Here is a 22001-nt window from a genome sequence, read left to right as displayed (position 1 = left end):
GGAGGTCAGAACCCAGGGAGAAGACTGGGGTTGGCTGCATGAACACAGCCTGAAGGGGGCTAGTGCACCACAGCTAGCCAGGAGGGAGTCTAGGAAAAGTCTGGACCTACCTAAGAGGCAAGAGACCATTGTTTCATGGTGTGCGAGGAGAGGGGATCCAGAGCACCGCCTAAACGAGCTCCAGAGACGGGCCCGGACCACAGCTATCAGCTCGGACCCCAGAGACGGGCATGAGACGCTAAGGCTGCTGCTGCCGCCACCAAGAAGCCTGTGTGCAAGCACGGGTCACTATCCACACCTCCCCTCCCGGGAGCCTGTGCAGCCCGCCACTGCCAGGGTCCCGTGATCCAGGGACAACTTCCCCGGGAGAACACAGGGCAGGCCTCAGGCTGGTGCAATGTCACGCCAGCCTCTGCCGCCGCAGGCTCGCCCTGCATTCCGTACCCCTCCCTCCCCCCCCCGGCCTGAGTGAGCCAGAGTCCCCTAATCAGCTGCTACTTTAAACCTGTCCTGTCTGAGTGAGGAGCAGACGCCCTCAGGGGACCTACAGGCAGAGGCAGGGCCAAATCCAAAGCTGAACCCCAGGAGCTGTGCAAACAAAGAAGAGAAAGGGAAATCTCTCCCAGCAGCCTCAGGAGCAGTGGATTAAATCTCCACAATCAACTTGATGTACCCTGCATCTCTGGAATACCTGAATAGACAAGAAATCATCCCAAAAATGAGGCGGTGGACTTTGGTATCAACTGTAGACTTGGGGTTTGCTTACTGCATCTAATTTGTTTCTGGTTTTATGTCTATCTTACTTTAGTATTTAGTTTATTATCGTTGGTAGATTTGTTTATTGACTTGGTCTTTTTTTCTGTACATATATATATTTTCCTTTTTGTGAGGGTGTACGTGTATGCTTCTTTATGTGAGTATGTCTGTATAGCTTTGCTTTTACCATTTGTCCTGCAGTACTGTCTGTCCATAGTTTTTGTGTTTTTTTTGTAAGTATAGTTTTCAGCACTTGTTATCATTGGTGGATTTGTTTTCTGGTTTAGTTGCTCTCTTCTTTCTTTTTATTGTACTTTTTAATATTTTTTAGTAATTAAAAAAAATTTTTACTCAATAACTTTACTTTATTTCATTTTCTTCTTTCTTTCCTTCCTTTTCCCCCTGTTTTCTTCTGAGCCGTGTGGTTGACAGGGCCTTGGTGCTCCAGCCAGGAGTCAGGCCTGTGCCTCTGAGGTGAGAGAGTCGAGTTGAGGACATTGGTACACCAGATACCTCCCAGCTCCATGTAATATCAAATGGCGAAAGCTCTCCCAGAGATCTCCATCTCAACACTAAGACCCAGCTCCACTCAATGACCAGCAAGCTACAATGCTGGACACCCTATGCCAAACAACTAGCAGGACAGGAACACAACCCCACCCATTAGCAGAGAGGCTGTCTAAAATCATAAAAAGGTGACAGACACCCCAAAACACACCACCAGATGCAGTCCTGCCCATCAGAAAGACAAAATCCAGCCTCATCCACCGGAGCACAGGCACAGCTCCCCTCCACAGGGAAGCCTACACAACCCACTGAAACAACCTTAGCCACTGGAGGCAGACATGAAAAACAATGGGAACTATGAACCTGCAGCCTGTGAGAAGGAGACTAAACACAGTAAGTTAACCAAAATGAGAAGACAGAGAAAAACACAGAAGATGAAGGAGCAAGATAAAAACCCACAAGAGCAAACAAATGAAGAGGAAATAGGCAGCCTACCTGAAAAAGAATTCAGAGTAATGAGAGCAAAGATGATTCAAAATCTTGGAAATAGAATGGGGAAAATAGAAGAAATGTTTAACAAGGACCTAGAAGAACTAAAGAGCAAACAAACACTGATGAACAGCACAATAAATGAAATTAAAACTTCTCTAGAAGGAACCAATAGCAGAATAACTGAGGCAGAAGAACGGATAAGTGACCTTGAAGATAAAATAGTGGAAATAAATGCTGCAGAGCAGAATAAAGAAAAAAGAATGAAAAGAATTGAGGACAGTCTCAGAGACCTCTGGGACAACATTAAACGCACCAACATTTAAACAAACCAACATTCGAATTATAGGGGACCCAGAAGAAGAAGAGAAAAAGAAAGGGACTGAGAAAATATTTGAAGGGATTATAGTTGAAAACGTCCCTGATATGGGAAAGGAAATAGTCAATCAAGTCCAGGAAGTGCAGAGAGTCCCATACAGGATAAATCCAAGGAGAAACACGCCAAGACACATATTAATCAAACTGTCAAAAATTCAATACAAAGAAAACATATTAAAAGCAGCAAACAAAAACAACCAACAACATACAAGAGAATCCCTATAAGGTTAACAGCTGAACTTTCAGCAGAAATTCTGCAAGCCAGAAGGGAGTGGCAGGACATACTGAAAGTGATGAAAGGGAAAAACGTACAACCAAGATTACTCGACCCAGCAAGGGTCTCATTCAGATTTGACGGAGAAATTAAAACCTTTACAGACAAGAAAAAGCTAAGAGAATTCAATATCACCAAACCAGCTTTACAACAAATGCTAAAGCAACCTCTCTAGGCAGGAAACACAAGAGAAGGAAAAGACCTACGATAACAAACCCCAAACAATTAAGAAAATGGTAATAGGGACATACATATCAATAACTACAGTAAATGTAAATGGCTTCAATACTCCAACCAAAAGACATAGACTGGCTGAATGGATACAAAAACAACAACCGTATATATGCTGTCTACAAGAGACCCACTTCAGACAGAGGGACACATACTGACTGAAAGTGAGGGGATGGAAAAAGATATTCCATGCACATGGAAATCAAAAGAAGGCTGCAGTAGCAATCCTCATCTCAGACAAAATAGACTTTAAAATAAACACTATTACCAGAGACAAAGAAGGACACTACATAATGATCAAGGGTTCAATCCAACAAGAACATATAACAATTGTAAATATTTACGCACACAACCTCAATACATAAGGCAAATGCTAACAGCCATAAAAGGGGAAATCGACAGTAACACAATCATTGTAGGGGACTTTAACACCCCACTTTCACCAACTGACAGATCAACCAAAATGAAAATAAATAAAGAAACACAAGCTTTAAACGACACATTAAACATGATGGCCATGATATTTATAGGACATTCCATCCTAGAATAGAATACACTTTCTTCTCATGTGCTCATGGACAGAATACACTTTCTTCTCATGTGCTCATGGAACATTCTGCAGGATAGATCATATCTTGGGTCACAAATCAAGCCTTGGTAAATGTAAGAAAATTGAAATTGTATCAAGTATCTTTTCTGACCACAACCCTATGAGACTAGATATCAATTACAGGAAAAGATCTGTAAAAAATACAAACACGAGGCTAAACAATACAGTATGAAATAACCAAGAGATCATTGAAGAAATCAAAGAAATTTAAAAGAACTCAGAAACAATTCACAATTAAAACATGATGACCCAAAACCTCTGGGATGCAGCAAAAGCAGTTCTAAGAGTGGAGTTTATAGCAATACAATCCTACCTCAAGAAACAAGAAATATCTCAAATAAAAAACCTAGCCTTACACCTAAAGCAATTAGAGAAAGAAGAACAAAAAACCCCAAAGTTAGCTCAAGGAAAGAAATCATAAGGATCAAATCAGAAATAAATGAAAAAGAAATGAAGAAAACAATGGCAAAGATCAAAAAAACTAAAAGCTGGTTCTTTGAGAAGATAAACAAAATTGATAAACCATTAGCCACACTCATCAAGAAAAAAAGGGAGAAGACTCAAATCAAGTGAATTAGAAATGAAAAAAGGAGTGTTACAACTGACACTGCAGAAATACAAAAGATCATGAGAGATTACTACAAGCAACTCTATGACAATAAAATGAACAACCTGGAAGAAATGGACAAATTCTTACAAAAGCACAACCTTCTGAGACTAAACCAGGAAGAAACAGAAAATAAAAACAGACGAATCACAAGCACTGAAATTGAAAGTGTGATTAAAAATCTTCCAACAAATAAAAGCCCAGCACCAGATGGTTTCACAGGCGAATTCTATCAAACACTGAAAGAAGAGTCCTTCTCAAAGACTTCTAAAATACAGCAGAGGGAGGAACACACCCAAACTCATTCTAAGAGGCCACCATCACCCTGATACCAAAACCAGAAAAAGATGTCACAAAAAAAGGAAACTACAGGCCAATAACACTGATGAGCGTAGATGCAAAACTCCTCAACCAAATACTAGCGAACAGAATCCAGTCGCACATTAAAAGGATCACACACCATGATCAAGTGGGATTTACCCCAGGAATGCAAGGATTCTACAATATATGCAAATCAATCAATGTGATACACTATATTAACAAACTGAAGGTGAAAACCCATACGATCACCTCAATAGATGCAGAAAAAGCTTTAGACAGAAATCAACACCCATTTTTGATTTAAAAAACCCTACAGAACGTAGGCATAGAGGGAACTTACCTCAACATAATAAAGGCCATATACGACAAAACACACAGCCAACATCGTTCTCAGTGGTGAAACACTGAAACCATTTCCACTAAGATCAGGAACAAGACAAGGTTGCCCACTCTCACCACTATTATTCAACATAGTTTTGGAAGTTTTAGCCACAGCAATCAGAGAAGAAAAAGAAATAAAAGGAATCCAAATCAGAAAAGAAGAAGTAAAGCTCTCACTGTTTGCACATGACATGATACTACACATAGAGTACCCTAAAGATGCTACCAGAAAGCTACTAGAGCTAATCCATGAATTTGGTAAAGTAACAGGATACAAAATTAATGCACAGAAATCTCTTGCATTCCTATAAACTAATGATGAAAAATCTGAAAGCAAAATTAAGGAAACACTCCACACAATGCTAACTTTTGTTGGCATTGCAACAAAAGGAATAAAATACCTAGGAATACCTAGGAATAAACTGATCTAAGGAGACAAATGACCAGTATGCAGAAAATTATAAGACACTGATGAAAGATACTAAAAATGATACAAACAGATGGAGAGATATACCATGTTCTTGGATTGGAAGAATCCACATTGTGAAAATGACTATACTACCCAAAGCAATCTACAGATTCAATGCAATCCCTATCAAACTACCAATGGCATTTTTCACAGAACTAGAACAAAAAAATTCACAATTTCTACTGAAACACAAAGACCCCGAATAGCCAAAGCAATATTGAGAAAGAAAAACGGAGCTGGAGCAATCAGGCTTCCTGACTTCAGACTATACTACAAAGCTACAGTAATCAAGACAGTATGGTACTGGCATAAAACAGAAATATAGATCAATGGAACAGGATAGAAAGCCAAGAGATAAACCCACACACATATGGTCACCTTATCTTTGATAAAGGAGGCAAGAATATACAATGGAGAGAAGACAGCCTCTGCATTAAGTGGTGCTGGGAAAACTGGACAGCTGCATGTAAAAGAATGAAATTAGCACACTCCCTAACACCATACACAAAAATAAACTCAAAATGGATTAGAAACCTAAATGTAAGGCCAGACACCATAAAACTCTTAGAGGAAAACTTAGGCAGAACACTCTATAACATAAATCACAGCAAGATCCTTTTTCACCCACCACCTAGAGATGGAAATAAAAAGAAAACTAAACAAATGGGACCTAATGAAACTTCAAAGCTTTTGCACAGCAAAGGAAACCATAAACAAGACAAAAAGACAACTCTTAGAATGGGAGAAAATATTTGCAAATGAAGGAACTGACAAAGGATTAATCTCCAAAATTTACAAGCAGCTCATGCAGCTCAATATCAGAAAAACAAACAACCCAATCCAAAAATGGGCAGAAGACCTAAATAGACATTTCTCCAAAAAAGATATACAGATTGCCAACAAACACATGAAAGGATGCTCAACATCACTAATCATTAGAGAAATGCAAATCAAAACTACAATGAGTTATCATCTCACAGTGGTCAGAATGGCCATCATCAAAAAATCTAGAAACAATAAATGCTGGAGAGGGTGTGGAGAAAAGGGAACCCTCTTGTACTGTTGGTGGGAATGTAAATTGATACAGCCACTATGGAGAACAGTATGGAGGTTCCTTAAAAAACTAAAGTAGAACTACCATAAGACCCAGCAATCCCAGTACTGGGCATATACCTGGAGAAAACCATAATTCAAAAACAGTCATGTACCACAATGTTCACTGCAGCTCTATTTACAATAGCCAGGACATGGAAGCAGACTAAGTGTCCATCAACAGATGAATGGATAAAGAAGATGTGGCACATATATACAATGGAATATTAGTCAGCCATAAAAAGAAACAAAATTGAGTTATTTGTAGTGAGGTGGGTGGACCTAGAGTCTGTCATACAGAATGACGTAAGTCAGAAGGAGAAAAACAAATACCATATGTTAACACATGTATATGGAATCTATAAAAAAAAAATGGTTCTGAAGAACCTAGGGGCAGGAGAGGAATAAAGACGCGGACGTAGAGAATGGACTTGAGGACATGGAGGGGGGAAGGGTAAGCTGGGACGAAGTGAGAGAGTGGCATGGACATATATACACTAGCAAATGTAAAACAGATAGCTAGTGGGAAGCAGCTGCATAGCACAGGGAGATCAGCTCGGTGCTTTGCGTCCACCTAGTGGGATGGGATAGGGAGGGACATGCAAGAGGGAGGAGATATGGGGATATATATATATGTATGGCTGATTCACTTTGTTATAAAGCAGAAACTAACACACCATTGTAAAGCAATTATACCCCAATAAAGATGTTTAAAAAAAAAAAAACACCTTAGAATTATCTAGTCTTTTCCACCAAGAATAGATATTCACACTGATTTATGTCATTTCCCTTCCCACAGTCATGTCTCCCATTTATAATTGCTCAATATGCCAGGTTCACAACGTTTCCCCATTTGGGTGCCCTATTTGAATTTGTGTATAAATACTCACTCCTCCAAATGTTCTATATGAATACACAAAATATCCGTTTCAGCACCGAGTGCATAAATTCAGGGCTGGAGGCGTGTGGCATACTGCAGAACGGCACTAATTCAGGAGTCAGCTTGTAGAGGTCTGGATAGGGCTTAGCTGTACGCTTGCCACGGAACCTTGGGGACCTCAGTTTTTACTCTCTGAACCTGTTTCCTGATCACCAAATTGGAGAATGCTAGCCTTCTCCTATTCCTCTCATGGATAACTGGAAGAACCATATGAAATCATGGACGATATTTTTTAAAACTGTTCATTGACCTTCACTTTGAGAATAAAGGAAAGAACTATAATCAAAGCCAGATGCTTAAAGAAATTACAAGGTAACTTGGAGACATGTGAAATGGGCTACAGTTCCAATATTTCCATCAACTTGCTCAAATTTCTTTTCTAGGATGCAGGAACTCTATCCGTAAAATGAGAGATTGAATGGTGTTTTATGTGTCCTTCAATTAAGTTTCTGAGTGATTGAATCTCTGCAGCATTATTAAAAGTACTGTCATTGTAGCTGGAATTTAAGTACCGTCACATGAGTACCTGAATTAAGCCTTTGGCTGCCTTCAGAGCCAGGATTCAACCCCTGTAGTGTGGAACATGGGATTACAATCTAGAGCAGTAAAATTTGGTATACATAGTAACTAAAAGCAATGTGGACCACAAATTGGGTCCTAGAACAACAAAAATATAGTTAGTGAAAAAAATTGGTGAAATATGAATAAAGTCCACAATTGGTTACTAATAATGTTCCAATGGTAATTTTTTGATTTGATAGGTATACTATATTATTAGGTAAAATGTTAACATTAAAAGAAGCTGGATGAAGTGTACATGGAAACTTTCTGTACTATCTTTGCAGCTCTTCTGTAAGTCTAAATTTAGTTCAAAAGAAAAAGAAAAAAACGCTATATTTCACAGGAATCACCTCAGGTGCATGTTGAAAATGAAAATTTCTCCAATTTCAGAGACATGAAAATTATAGTCCTGGAGCAGGTCCCAGGAATCTGCATTCTAACTGGCACACAAGGAGATTCTGATGCATATTTCTCAGGGATCATACTTGGAGAAACTCTGATCTGAAACAAACACTGGTCCAGAGTAAAATAAGTGATTATTAGAGATTAGTAAATGGAGAATACAACCTGCGGCTACAAAAAGGCTCTTGTGTGAGATCTTGATTTTTTTTTCTCTTTTTTAACAGATTTTACTAAAGATCTTTAGAGAGCAACCTGCAGACTCCAGATCCAACTGCCAAGGAGACCCTGTTATGCCGTGTGTACTGTCTGGGGCATAGCTGGCAGCTCCGGCTTCCCACCGTTCTGTTCTGAGACAGAGGTGGTGGGCAGTATCTCATCTCTGGGTTCCATAATGCTCACATGGTCAGGCAGGGGCTTCTTAAGGCCAATCCTACCACTTGGGTCCCAAGGCAACATGATCTTCACTTTGATGCCCAGTGAACACTGTCTGAGTGTCACATAGCACATACTAGTATCGACATAGTAGTTAACAGGGTCCCCAGTGGGGATCATCAGGCCATCCACAACCTTCATGGATTTAGCCGTCTATTCACAGAAATTCCCAGACAGTGTGACCTCACAGGCTTTGGCCCCACTCTCCATGATGAACCAAGCACACCATAGCAGGCCCTCCACACAGCAATTCCTCCTAGGAGTTTATAATGCAGAGACTTTGCCTGGACAGTGGCACGCAGACCTCCTGTGGCCGCCATTTTACGATACCTCCACCAACTGATGTATCAATATAAGTTTAGGCAAGTTATTAAACTTCTGGTCCTCAGATTCCTCATTTATAAAGGAAGAAGTTGTATCTATGGAATTCTAATGGTTATCCCTGCATAGTAGCTAAAAGGAAAAGTCCAGAATGGTAAATAGTTGTCTCTAAAACCTTCTGTTGGCAGCCACAGATCTCTCCTGGCACCTCTGAAGAATCCTTCTTCTTATAGCACTGAACAGGGCAAAGGCTTTTGCAGCACTCTTCCCATGCATGCAAGCGTCTGGCCCTGCAGTGAGTTAAACACAGTTACAAAGGAGATACAACAGTGTTGAAAAAACACAGTCACTGTGACAAGGTCAGCAGCGGGGGACATTAGGTTTTGAATTTGCTTTATTGAATCGAGAAGCAGTCGCTGTAGTTCCGACAGCATGCCCTTTTGCTTTGTGAAACGGAAATCCTCATTTCCATCTGTGAAGACTCTGGGGAAAGTAAATGAGGTCTCTGGCCCCAGGCCTTTCATTAGAGAACAGTTTTGTACCAGATGAGGCCACAGACTCAGAACTACCATGTCTCTACAGAGACCCTGCCCAGGAGATGAAGAAAGATGGATTTAAGTCAGCTCAGAGCAACTGAATTTAGAAGTGGTGCTGACTAGAGTCTTGGGATTGCCCCTGGCTTTTTTTTTTTTAAACATCTTTATTGGGGTATAATTGCTTTACAATGGTGTGTTAGTTTCTGCTTTATAACAAAGTGAATCAGTTATACATATACATATGTTCCCATATCTCTTCCCGCTTGCGTCTCCCTCCCTCTCACCCTCCCTATCCCACCCCTCCAGGCGGTCACAAAGCTCCGAGCTGATCTCCCTGTGCTATGCGGCTGCTTGATGGACTGCCATCTCTGCTATGTATGTGTGCACACACACATTAGCATCAGTATAAACTTCCCAAATTAGAGGGGAATAAGGTATATATCCAAACAAAAATTCCTATTGGGCAGGGAATATGCCAACCTCACCTCATTCCAGTTATGTTGACCTGACTCAACAGTTTAGGTAGATGAATGTTTTTAATGTTATCTATGAATCAACCTTAAGCTTTGTTTTCCCATAAAGAGAGGATATCAGAAGAATGTATGACACTAACATTTTATGAGTGCAAAAAATGTTACTTGTTATTATAGAATATGATTGTACAGCATACTTAACTTCATTTACCCTTGGTTTCTGAAAAGAGATAATAACACCTACAAATTTTTATTTGAATCTTAATAACTCTATGGGTTTTTATTTATGTTAAATTATCTACATATATATGGAAAAGGAAAGTGAGCTTAAACATCTAAATTTCTCAGTTTAGACATTAAGCGTAGTTAAGTGCAAGAGCTGACATTTGAATCCAGATCCAACGACTCGAAAGCCCACACGTCTATTAGGATGACTGCAGGCAAAAATCTGTTAACTCCAGTCTTTTCATGAAAGCTAAAATGAATTTATGTCTCTAAAGTACAAAAAGAAGAGAAAATTGGGTATGGAGGATGGTGTCTCTCTTTCATATCTGGTTTGTCAGTGTGATAGTTTGTGAGTAAGTATGGTTTCCTAAGAAAGAAATGTATTTGCTAAGTAGAAACAGTTCCCAGGACATCTGGAAACAAGAGCTATCCCAAGGTGAAGTATAATGAACTGAAAGGATTTCTATTTATTCCACATATGCTGGTCTTCTGGATTAAGAATTAGAGATGACAAAGGGGGAATAATTAAGCAGAGTGAATAAACTGCAGGACAGTGGTATAGCTGAATCAGGAGTCTTGGTTTTCCTTTAGGTTTGTTGTTTTATTTTGTGTTGATGTCAGGGAAAGAGCATGTTTTTTGTTTTGCCAGCACCACTGCTTATTATTGTGCAAGTTTTGTGTCTCCTAACTCTAGAGGGCACATTCCTAATCCCTATATATATGTTGAGGTATTACGGTAATTTTCAGGCAGGTGACAATAAAATAACTTGAGAAAGTCTACATTGAAAATATTTCCTCAAGTTACTTGATTGTCATCTGGCCTCAAATTACTATATTACCATACTATTATTTGTGATGATACACTTTTAAATGTAGACACTTCTTGATTTCAGGCTATATTACAAAGCTATAGTAGTCAAAACAATATGGTCCAGGCATAGAAATACACACATAGATCATTGGATCAGAATAGAGAGCCCGGACATAAATCCATGCATACATGGTCAATTAACTTTTGACAATGGTGCCAAGAATGCACAGTAGGAAAAGGATAGTTTCTTCAATAAATGCTGTTGAGAAAACAGGCAAAGAAATAAAACTGGACACTTTACTTTATACCACTTACAAAATTTAACTCAAAATGGATCAAAGACTCAAATGTAAGACCTGAAACCATAAAACTTCTAGAAGAAAACAGAATAAAAGGTTCCTTGGCAATGATTTCTTGGATAAGACACCAGTAGCATAGGCAACAATTAAAATAAACAAGAGACTATATCAAACTAAAAACCTTCAGCACAGCAAAGTGAACAATAAATCAAAAAGGCAACCTAGGGCTTCCCTGGTGGCGCAGTGGTTGAGAGTCCGCCTGCCGATGCAGGGGACATGGGTTCATGCCCCGGTCCGGGAAGATCCCACATGCTGCGGAAAGGCTGGGCCCGTGAGCCATGGCCGCTGAGCCTGCGCGTCCGAAGCCTGTGCTCCGCAACGGGAGAGGCCGCGACAGTGAGAGGCCTGCGTACTGCAAAAAAAAAAAAAAAAAAAAAAAAAAAGGCAACCTAGAGAATGGGAGAAGATACTCGCAAACCATACATCTAAAAGGGTTTAATATCCAAAATATATAAAGAACTCATACAACTCAATAGCAAAAACAAACAATTGAAAAATGGGCTAAGGACCCAAATAGACATTTTTCCAAAGACATTCAAATGGCCAATAGGTATATGAAAAGGTGCTCAACATCACTAATCAGCAGGGAAATGCACCTCAAAAGCATAAGTTATCACCTCACACCTGTTCAGATGACCACCAAATAGACAAGACATACCAAATATTGGTGAAGATGTGGAGAAAAGGAGACCTTATACACTGCTGGTAGTAATGTAAATTGGTACAGCCATTACAGAAAACAGTATGGCTGTTCCTCAAAAAATTAAAACTAGAACTACCATATGATCCATAAATCTTACTCCTGGGTATATATATGAAGAAAGTGAAATCAGTATCTTAAAGAGATATCTGCACATCCATGTTCATTGCAGCATTATTCATAATAGCTTAGATACAAAAAACAACCTAAATGTTGTTTAACCTCCAAAAGATGAATAAAGGAGATATGAGATGTATATATACAGACAGTACCCAACTTATGATGGTTCAACTTAGATTTTGCAACTTTACAATGTGTGTGAAAGCAATATGCATTCACTGGAAAAAGTACTTCAGACTTTGCATTTGAACTTTTCCTGGGCTAGCGCTGTAGGATACTCTCTTCTGATACTGGGCAGTGGCAGCAGTCAGCGACAGGATCACAAGGGTAAACACCCAATATATTTACAACAATGCAGTATCCTCATAATGATTCTGTTTTCCACTTTCAGTACAGTATTCAATGAACTACATGTGATATGCAACACTTTATTATAGAATAGGTTTTGTGTTACATGACTTTGCCTCACTGTAGGCTAGTGTAAGTGTTCTGAGCACGGTTAGCTTAGGCTAGGCTAAGCTGTGATGTTTGATAGGTTAGTTGTATCAAACGCATTTCAACTTATGACACGTTCAACTGATGATGGGTTTATCAGAATGTAAACCAATCATAAGTGGAGGAAGACCTGTATATATAATATATAATTCTATATATATGGTATATATAATATCTTATAGCTTATCTTACATCTTATGTTATCTTATATATCTTATATATCCTATATATTTTATATCTTATATATGTAATGGAGTATTATTCAGTCAAAAAAAAAGTAAATTCTGTCATTTGCAACATGGATGGATCTAGCACACGTTATGCTAAGTGAAATAAACCAAACAGAGAAAGATAACTATCTTATGACATCACTTACATGTGGAATCTTAAAACAAAAAAAGAAAAGAAAAAAAAGCCAATTTCATAGAAACAGAGAATACAATGGTTGCCAGGGACTGTGCAAGAGTGGTGGTGTAGGTCAAAAGGTACAAACTTTCAGTTATAAGAATAAGTTCTGAGGATCTAATGTACAGCATAGTGAATACACTTAATAATATGGTATTTTATACCTGAAAGTTGATGAGAGTAGATTTGAAGCATTCTTCACACACACACACACACAAAGAGTTAACTATATGAGGTAACGGATGTATTAATTATCTTGATCTTGGTAATCATTCCACAACGTATATGTATATCAAATCATCACATTGTATACTTTAAATATACACAAGTATATTTGTAAATTATTCTTCACTAAAGTTGGAAAACTATTCACCATCAGATGATATGGGGTTATGCTTTGCCTTAGAATCACAAAGGAAGGAAAAGAATCATCTGAAGCTTGTCTTAAGTCACAGCATAAAATCCAGTGTCTTTGTAGGCAAGATACCAAAACAGGAAAAAATCCAGTGATCAACAGGGAAATGATGAAGTGCTCAACAATTGTGGCACACGCCGTTCTTGCTTCCCCACCCCCATCATCTTCCATCTCACTTGAGTTCCACACACACTTAGAAAGTGTATTTATATAAAATGAAGATCTGAACACATTGATGCTTTGCCTAAGACCCTTCACTGGATACCTACTGACGTTTCCAAACTCATCTCTCATTTGAGCACCACGCCGGCTTAGAAACACTCACTCCTGGCCTTTTCTTTTAAGCTTCAGAAAATCCAAATCTATGGGTAATTCTTTACACATACCTCTGTACCTCTGCTCACGTTATTTCCTCCTGATAAAATATACTTTAACCCCACCTTTTTCTCTCTGATAACTCTTCACCTAACTTTGCTTTTACTTCGGAACTTATCTCAGACATCACCTTTTCCAGGAAGACTTCTGCAAGCATCATTTTTGGCAGACTAGGTTAGAGGACTCATATCCTGTACTCTCATAGTACCCAGGCAAACTAGAGCCCAAGTTCAGTGTGCCACTTGCTTTAGTAAATAAAGTTTTACTGAACGACAGCCATGCCCATTCATATACATTTTGTCTATACATATTGTCCATGTGCTTCTGCACTACAAAAGCAGAGTTGAGTGGTTGTGACACAGACCATACAGCCTGAAAAGCCTAAAACATTTACTATGTGACGCTTTGCAGAAAAAGTCTGTCAGCCTCTATCATGGAGGAAAGTAACTATTTCACTCACTTTTACATCCGATCACATCCTCAAGAGCTTTTCATAGTGTAGGAGTTTGATATTTGTTAAATAAATGTTGTCAAATTAATAAAGTTAATTCTGAAATTGCTCAGGCTATTCCATTAATTACTGATCTACCAATAAAAACTGAGTCAAATGACTTGAGTCAAATCATGAGGTTGAAACATTTAATGTAACTCTAATGAGAGAAGGGCTAAAATGTAGGCATTTTAGCAGTTTCTCCTTAGGAAATCAATTTTGAACATTATTTTTAATGACATTAAGCACCTTCTAACCATTAGTTATGTAGGTTTGCTCTCTCTTTCTCTCCCTCTCTTCCTCGCTCTCTATTAGAACAAGATTTTACTTAGGTGCAGGTCTTTTACTTGATTTTCTGGTAAAGAGATGAATGTATAATAGCTATTTTATTTTATTCATAACTGTATTCAAACATCTGGATTTCCCCTAGATTGTCTTAATTGGAATGATCCAGAGGGAAAGTTAATTGATTTTATGTAATCACTGATTCAACAAATAGTTTCTGTGTAACAATGGGTGATGTACACATCATTCTCCTAAGCACTGCAGGTCATACAACTCTGGGTAAGATACTGTATCCTACTATCATAAAGACTCTCAAGCAGTGATGAAACTGATTCATACATAAAAGGCCATGATGTTTAAAAAATATACCTCAGCAAAAATGTGCCTCAGCAAACAAAAAGATCATATGACTGATGGGAGGCTCTGGTTCTGAGTAAGAAAGTAATCACACACTATCTTTCCCACTAACTGTGGCTAGAAAATCTGGGCAAAATGCATGCAGCAGCTATTTTTTTAACAGCTTTATTCAGGTATCATTGATATACAAAAACGCTGCACATATTTAAGTCCATAATTAAATGAGTTTGAATATAAGCACACACCCATGAAACCATCTCCATAATTAAAGTAATAGACACAACCATTACATCATAAAGTTTGTATCTCACCTCATTTTTTTGGAGCACTTCACGTGAGATCTACCCTTTTAACAAATTTTAAGTGGACAACACAGTATTGTTAAATATAGGTGCTCTGTTTTACAGCAGGTCTCAAGAACTTATTCATCTTGCATAACTGAAACTTTATGCCAATTGAACATCTCCCTTTCCCCTGCTCCCCAACCCTTGGTGAGCACTGCTCTATTCTCTGTTTCATGCAGCAGTTACTGAAGACTCTAACAAGTAAAGAGTAGAAGACGAACAGGATTTCAAGTACCACCCAACTGAAAGTAAAACTGCCACATTCCTTTTCCTCCTGCATTATCCCCATACCTAAAATCAACACAGCTTAAAACTAGGAAGTGGGAACTAATTGGACAAAGAGAGATCTGAGAGAAGACTACTAGGAACGACTTAAGGAGTGGGAAAGGAGAGTAGAAAGCTACTGGTTTTTTCTCCTTTTTTTCCATTCTCTGTTCTCTTGTGCCCTGGCCCCCAAACAATCTCATTGCAGCAGGGCAATAACAGGAGCCACAGGATCCAAAACTCTGAGGGAAGGCAATCTTCTCTGGTTAAAGGAGCTGCAGTAGTAACATTGGGTGACTTTTTTTCCCCTCTATTCTCCCACTGCCTGGCCTTGGAGTTTGATGCTTTTGTGTGAAATACATGGCAGAGTAGGATAACTAGAGTTTCAGCTTTCTGGCCAGGTGACTGAGTAGGAAACCCTTGGAAAACAGGAAATATGGGGGAGATTATAGATAGAAAGAAGCTCAGAAAAAGACCTCTTATGGTTGTTTATGAACTCCTGGGCTCAGCACAGGATGAATATGTATGGATCTGACCGTAAACAGCATACAAAGACTTTGAGAACTAAATTATAGTGGGATAGACCACTGTTCAAATCCCCCAGTAGGTGGTACACATGAAGGACAGATCCAAGTAGCACTGCAGAGGCTCTGACCACACAACTGATGCTGAGACTACTGTCCATATAAAGCTGCTCAGGACTTGTGGCCTAAACCCAAGTAGACTGAACATCTGCTAAAACAAAAATGCTGAAATTCTCTGTAGGACTTAAATAAGAAGTAGACTCAGAAAATAAAATTCAAAAAGTCTAGGATACAATCCAAAATTACATGGCATTTAAAGAATCAGGAAAACCTCACTTCCCATGGAAAAAGACAATTAAGAGACACCTATCCCAGATGACACGGAAATTGAAATTGTCAGACAAATTTTAAAATAACTCCAAGTAATTGTGAACACTCCTGAAATGAATGGAAAGTTTGAAAGTCTCAGAAAAAGAAGATGTAAAGAAGAACTAAATGGAAATGTTAACTAGAACTGAAAAATAGAATAACTAAGGGATCATTAAACTCACTAAATGGGCAGATAGCAGAATGGAGATGACAGAAGAAACAGTTTGAAAATGTAAAGACAGCTCAATAGAAATTATCCAATGTGAAAAATAGAGAAAAATGACTGGAAAAAAGTTAAGAGAGCCTCAGTTACTAGTGGAACAATTCCAAAAAGCCTAATATTCATGTCAACAAAGGACCAGTATAAGATGAAAAAAGGTACAGCATAGTAAAAATATTTGAAGAAATAATGACTGAAAAATTTCTGAATTTGAGGAAAAACACACACCTACAAATTCAATAATCTCAGAAAACCCAGAAAAGGATAAACATGAAGAAATCCACGCCAGGACAAATCACAATCAAACTACGGGAAACTAAACACAAAGAAAAATATGGAAAGCAAACCGAGTAAAATTATGCATTACTTATAGGTGAACAAAAATTCAAATGGCTGCCCGGTTCTCATTAGAAACCATAGAGCCAAGAAGAAAGCAGAACAATATATTTCAAGTGCTAAAAGAAAACAACTGCAAAACCTGGATTCTATCTTCAGAAAAAAATATCCTCCATGAACAAAAATAAAGACATTCTCAGATGAAAGAAAATTAAGAAAAACTGTTGCTCTAAAATGATTGCTAAAGCAAGATCTTCAGACAGAAGGGGAATTATACAAGAAAGAAACGTGGAATATCAGGAATGAACAGAAAGCAACAGAAGTGGAAAATTAAGATAAATATATATTACTCTTCCATTGGCTTTTTATGTGTCTTCAGCCACTTTATTTTTTATGAAAGTATCGTTGATGTGCAATGTTATTAGTTTCAGGTATACAACATAGTTATTTGACAATCAAATACATTGTGAAATGATCACATTAAGTCTAGTAGCCATCTGTCAGCATACACAAAAGTATCATTGACTATATTCCTTATGCTATGACTATATTACACCCCTGTGACTCATTTATTTTAAAATTCAAAGTCTGCACCTTTTAATTCTCTTCACCTATTTTGCCAACCCTACTTCGCCCCTCTGGCAACCACTAGTTTGCTCTGTGAAAATATGAGTCTGTTTCTGTTCTGTTTGGTTTGCTTTGTTTTGTTTTTCAGATTCCATTATAATTGAAATCATATTTGTCTTTCTCTCACTGATTTATTTCACTTAGCATAATACCCTCTAGTGTCAGCAATTCTATTTTCAGGTATTTCCCCAAAGAAAACAAAACCATTAGTTCAGAAAGATATATTCACCCTTATGTCCACTGCAGCATTATTTACAGCAGTCAAGATATGTAAGCAGCACAAGCCTTTTAGATAGCCTCATCCACCAGAGAGCAGAAAGCATAAGCAAGAAGAACTACAATCCTGCAGCCTGTAGAACAAAAACCACATTCACAGAAAGACAGACAAGATGATAAGGCAGAGGGCTATGTACCAGATGAAGGAACAAGATAAAACCCCAGAAAAACAATTAAATGAAGTGGAGATAGGCAACTTTCCAGAAAAAGAATTCAGAATAATGCTAATGAAGATTATCGAGGACCTCGGAAAAAGAATGGAGGAAAAGATCTAGAAGATGCAAGAAATGTTTAACAAAGATCTAGAAGAATTAAAGAACGAACAGACAGAGATGAACAACACAATAACTGAAATGAAAAATACACTACAAGGAATCAATAGCAGAATAACTGAGGCAGAGGAATGGATAAGTGACCTGGAAGACAGAATGGTGAATTCACTGCTGCAGAAGAGAATAAAGAAAAAAGAATGAAAAGAAATGAAGACAGCCTAAGAGACCTCTGGGACAACATTAAACGCAACAACATTTGCATTACAGGGGTCCCAGAAGAACAAGAGAGGGAGGAAGGACCCGAGAAAATATTTGAAGAGATTATAGTCAAAAACTTCCCCAACATGGGAAAGGAAATAGCCACGCAAGTCCAGGAAGTGCAGAGAGTCCCATACAGGAAAAACCCAAGCAGAAACACGCCGAGACACATAGTGATCAAGTTCGCAAAAATTGAAGACAAAGAAATATTATTGAAAGCAGCAAGGGAAAAATGACAAATGCCATACAAGGGAAATCCCGTAAGGTTAACAGCTGATTTCTCAGCAGAAACTCTACAAGCCAGAAGGGAGTGACAGGACATATTGAAAGTAATGAAAGGGAAGAACCTACAACCAAGATTACTCTACATGGCAAGGATCTCATTCAGATTCGATGGAGACAACAAAAGCTTTATAGATAAGCAAAAGCTAAGAGAATTCAGCACCACCAAACCAGCTCTACAAGAAAAGCTAAAGGAACTTCTCTAACTGGGAAACACAAGAGAAGAAAAGGACCTACAAAAACAAAAACAAAACAATTCAGAAAATGGTAATAGGAACATACATATCGATAATTACCTTAAACGTGAATGGATTAAATGCTCCCACAAAAAAACAAAGGTTTGCTGAATGGATACAAAAACAAGACCCATATATATGCTGTCTACAAGAGACCCACTTCAGACCTAGGGACACATTCAGACTGAAAGTGAGGGGATGGAAAAAGATATCCTTTCAAAAGAAAGCTGGAGTAGCAATGCTTATATCAGATAAAATAAACTTTAAAATAAAGAATGTTACAAGAGACAAGGAAGGACACTACATAATGATCAAGGGATCAATCCAAGAAGAAGATATAACAATTACAAATATATATGCACCCAACACAGGAGCACCTACATACATAGGCAACTGCTAACAGCTCTACAAGAGGAAATCGACAGTAACACAGTAATAGTGGGGGACGTTAACACATCACTTACACCGATGGACAGATCATCCAAACAGAAAATTACTAAGGAAAAACAAGCTTTACATGACACACTAGACCAGATAGATTTAATTGATATTTACAGGACATTCCATCCAAAAACCGCAGATTACACTTTCTTCTTGAGTGTACATGGCACATTCTCCAGGAGAGATCACATCTTGGGTCACAAATCAAGCCTTGGTAACTTTAAGAATACTGAAATCATATCAGGGATCTTTTCTGAGCACAACGCTATGATATTAGAAATCACATACACTGAAAAAAACGTAAAAAGCACAAACACATAGAGGCTAAACAATATGTTACTAAATAACCAAGAGAGCACTGAAGAAATCAAAGAGGAAATCAAAAAATACATAGAGACAAATGACATTAAAAACACGACGATCCAAAAAAAACAAAAACAAACAAACAAAAAAACCCATGATGATCCAAAACCTATGGGATGCAGCAAAAGCCGTTCTAAGAGGGAAGTTTATAGCTATACAAGCCTACCACAAGAAACAAGAAATATCTCAAATAAACAATCTAACGTTACACCTAAAGGAACTAGAGAAAGAACAAACAAAACCTAAAGTTAGCAGGAGTAAAGAAATCATAAATATCAGAGCAGAAATAAATAAAATAGAAACAAAGAAAACAATAGCAAAGATCAATAAAACTAAAAGCTGGTTCTTTGAGAAGATAAACAAAATTGATAAGCCATTACCAGACTCATCAAGAAAAAAGAAGGAGAGGACTCAAATCAATAAAAATAGACATGAAAAAGAAGTTATAACAGACACTGCAGAAATACAAAGCATCGTAAGAGATTAACACAAGCAACTCTATGCTAATAAAATGGACAACCTGGAAGAAATGGACAAATTCTTAGAAAGGTATAACCTTCCAAGACTGAACCAGGAAGAAATAGAATATATGAACATACCAATCACAAGTAATGAAATTGAAACTGTGATTAAAAATCTTCCAACAAACAAAGGTCCAGGACTAGATGGCTTCATAGGTGAATTCCATCAAACATTTAGAGAAGAGCTAACACCCATCCTTCTCAAACTCTTCCAAAAAACTGCAGAGGAAGGAACACTCCCAAACTCATTCTATGAGGCCACCATCACCCTGATACCAAAACCAGACAAAGATACTACAAAAAAAAAGAAAATTAAAGACGAATAGCACTGATAAATACAGATGCAAAAATCCTCAACAAAATACTAGCAAACAGAATCCAACAACACATTAAAAGGATCATACACCATGATCAAACGGGATTTATCCCAGGAATGCAAGGATTCCTCAGTATACGCAAATTAATCAATGTGATACAACATATTAACGAACTGAAGAAGAAAAACCATATGATCATCTCAATAGATGGAAAAAAGCTTTTGACAAAACTCAACACCCATTTATGATAAAAAACTCTCCAGAAAGTGGGCATAGAGGGAACCTACCTCAACATAATAAAGCCCATATACAACAAACCCACAGCAAACATCATTCTCAATGGTGAAACACTGAAAGCATTTCCTCTAAGATCAGGTACAAGACAAGGATGTCGTCTCTCACCAGTATTATTCAACATAGTTTTGGAAGTCCTCGCCATGGCAATCAGAGAAGACAAAGAAATAAAAGGAATACAAATTGGAAAAGAAGAAGTAAAGCTGTCACTGTTTGCAGATGACATGATACTCTACGTAAAGAATCCTAAAGATGCTACCACAAAGCTACTGGAGCTAATCAATGAATCTGGTAAAGTTGCAGGATACAAAACTAATGAACAGAAATCTCTTGCATTCCTATACAGTAATGATGAAAAATCTGAAAGAGAAATTAAGGAAACACCCCCATTTACCATTGCAACAAAAAGTATAAAATACGTAGGAATAAACCTACCTAGGGAGACAAAAGACCTGTATGCAGAAAACTATAAGACACTGTTGAAAGAAATTAAAGATGAAACCAACAGATGGAGACATATTCCATGTTCTTGGATTGGAAGAATCAATATTGTGAAAAAGACTCCACTACCCAAAGCAATCTACAGATTCAATGCAATCCCTATCAAATTACCAATGGCATTTTTTACAGAACTAGAACAGAAAATCTTAAAATTTGTATGGAGACACAAAAGACCCCCAAATAACCAAAGCAGTCTTGAGGGAAAAAAACAGAGCTGGAGGAATCAGGCTTCCTGACTTCAGACTATACTACAAAGCTACAGTAATCAAGCTGGAGGAATCAGGCTTCCTGACTTCAGACTATACTACAGGCTTCCTGACTTCAGACTATACTACAAAGCTACAGTAATCAAGATAAAATGGTACTGTTGCAAAAACAGAAATATAGATCAATGGAACATGATAGAAAGCCCAGAGATAAACCCACCCACCTATGGCCAACTAATCTATGACAAAGGAGGCAAGGATATACAATGGAAAAAGACAGTCTCTTCAATAAGTGGTGCTGGGAAAACTGGACAGCTACATGTAAAAGAATGAAATTATAACACTCCCTAACACCATACACAAAAATAAACTCAATATTGATTAGAGACCTAAATGTAAGACTAGACACTATAAAACTCTTCGAGGAAAACATAGAAAGAACACTCTTTAACATAAATCACAGCAAGATCTTTTTTGATCCACCTCCTAAAGTAATGGAAATAAAAATAAACAAATGGGACCTAATGAAACTT

The 22001-nt window shown here is 37.9% G+C and overlaps 1 long non-coding RNA gene and 1 pseudogene across 1 annotated transcript in view; both read right to left on the bottom strand.

The window, feature by feature from the left end:
• The window catches only part of LOC132517241 (uncharacterized), a 431094-nt gene that overhangs the window by 110336 nt on the left and 298757 nt on the right, over window positions 1-22001 (bottom strand). The window lies entirely within an intron of this gene.
• On the bottom strand, window positions 8307-8770 carry LOC132517912 (small ribosomal subunit protein uS3-like; annotated as a pseudogene).

The sequence above is a fragment of the Lagenorhynchus albirostris genome, chromosome 3 (genome assembly GCF_949774975.1).
Source record: "Lagenorhynchus albirostris chromosome 3, mLagAlb1.1, whole genome shotgun sequence".
Classification (NCBI taxonomy): domain Eukaryota; kingdom Metazoa; phylum Chordata; class Mammalia; order Artiodactyla; family Delphinidae; genus Lagenorhynchus; species Lagenorhynchus albirostris.
The sequence above is the reverse complement of the archived record's forward strand: the minus strand, read 5'-3'. Positions and strand labels throughout refer to the sequence as shown.